Genomic DNA, 2327 nt, shown 5'->3' on the forward strand with positions numbered 1-2327 from the left:
AATATGATGTATATTTATTTGTTATTTCGGTTCTATTACAATCACACTTCACATGCAACTCCTTTGTCTTCATTTTAATGTTAAATTTGTGGAACACACAAGTCAAAAATTATCAGAAACCAAAAAAACACACAAGATGTGATCCATGGGCAAACTGGACCTATGAGTGAACCTGCTTAGCGGACAGTACTAATAGCTGATGCTTGACAGCAAAACGGCATCTTTCACATACAAATGGCTGAGTATTTGAGCTACACGGGTTAAAATCGCAACATAGTCGAAAACAATTTACTAAGATCAGACATTCTGATCCTTCTTACAAGAAATAATTCCATCTAAATTAAGTTAAGCCAAGATCAGTTGGGCAACTAGAGGAAAACGTTGCCGGGATTTTGGCATGCTACATTTTTCACAGAATCAAGAATAAAAGAGAGACACTTGAATTAGTAGTGAAACTTTTCTTAGACATACAAACAAATTAACTGAAAGAGAAACTCTCACATCAGAAATCAAACAAGGTCATCATTCGCCAACTCTCATCGTGATTCAATTCCACATAGTAAAATAAAATAAAACCAGAAATTACTTGAGAGACTAATGTAGTGTTCATACTCAATTATATATATTGATTTGTTCAAATTTTCATATTAGCATTAACGGTAGAGATATCATACTACTTAACGACATTTAGTGATACATCAGATATGGTTATCTCATGACAGACAGTAATACTCAAACCACTCATTGATACAGGAGAGCTATGAAGATGCTTCAAGGGACTATTTGTTATTGGTGTATCTTCCCCCTTACTCTTGGCGCTCAATGCTTTTAACCCAAAGAAGAAGGCCACAGACACCTGCATCGGATGAGATGCTAAATAAAAATTATTCATCTGAGAGGAGAAATCATAGTGCGAGTCCACCAAGAGGACCAACAATCTATTCATAGCTATAATTCGCAGAATCGAAGATGTAATTTCCGTAGAATGAGTTTGTATACTTTGAAGACCAGATCTGGTTCTTGAGAGAAATGAAGGCTGCAGTCTTCTGTTTTTTGGGAGAGAGAGAGACTCACAAGTCACAATTTATATTGTCTTTCTCTATCCGAAACCCTAACAAGCTTTTGAGTTTTGAGAGCGTAGAGGCCCATCATTAGCCCACGGGTCGTTTTGGTGGATCTGTTCTAAAGTACTGGATCTGGTACCTTGATTAATCGTACGAGGTAATGGCATTGGTATGGACCGTATGGTAATCATATTATCGCTTTCTTCATAAAAACCTATGAAAAAAACTGAATGCGAACCTTATATGCTATCTACAGCGTTGCCTGTCCCGGCTGATCAGATGACCAACTACCCATCCATAATGTTTCACATCTGTTTCTAGTTCATGAACCTTTTTCATGCTTTCAATATTATCTAATCCTTCATCAACTGATCTAGAACAGGTGCAATATGGTAAGACTTCCTGAAAAGTCTCATTTGGCAGGTCATCTTCCTTCAGCATTTGGGTTAGAACCAATTCAAAGAAACGAAGTCTCCAAATGATGGAACAGTTCCGAGCAAGACCAAATTCACCGCGAAATGAATGCAACCCAACCAAAGCATTAGAACTAGAAGAGTTCTGATTCGACCCCAAGTTTCAAAACTTCCCATGAATATTGTACCAAATGATCTAGTACGAGCCTTGTAAACAAAATTTAGACAATTTGTTCATCATTATTTCCAGATGCTTTGCATCTGATGCAAAAACATCAGAGATTATAGAGGAAGGATAGTGTGTAATCCACTAGGTAAGATTTTAGAATGCACTGGATCACCCGGAATTACTACTTGGTCTCAACCTTATCACTTATCGAAGTTTATGTGTGATGCCTTGGCCCTCGCATGACCCGGAATACGATTCCTATCATTGAAAACTATTAAGGAAAGTGTAATACTTTCCAAGACCGTAGTGGTCAGTCTATGGAAAGTATTGTCCATGTAAGTCATTAATGTGAGACTGATAAGGTAAGTGATATTTTAGGAAAGTGTGGTCATATACTAAGAAAGGAATTTACCAAAGTTTTAACATGGCATCACGAGCCGGTTGAAAACTGAAAAAAAAAAAAAAAATCGTTGAGAATGGGTGAAGATGGAGAATCAAGCAAAGACAAGAATATAGATTATGATACGCAAAAGAACAATCCAGTATATCACCTAGGATTTGCGAATGGAAGAGGTGGTAGAGGACAAGGAACGGGCAATCAGGTTCGAGCACATAATCTAAATATATCAGAGACAAAGCAGTCAAATGGTCCATATTCCTCAGACGGCTCAGATTTGATGG

Source organism: Papaver somniferum, unplaced genomic scaffold, assembly GCF_003573695.1.
Source record: "Papaver somniferum cultivar HN1 unplaced genomic scaffold, ASM357369v1 unplaced-scaffold_29, whole genome shotgun sequence".
NCBI classification, from domain to species: domain Eukaryota; kingdom Viridiplantae; phylum Streptophyta; class Magnoliopsida; order Ranunculales; family Papaveraceae; genus Papaver; species Papaver somniferum.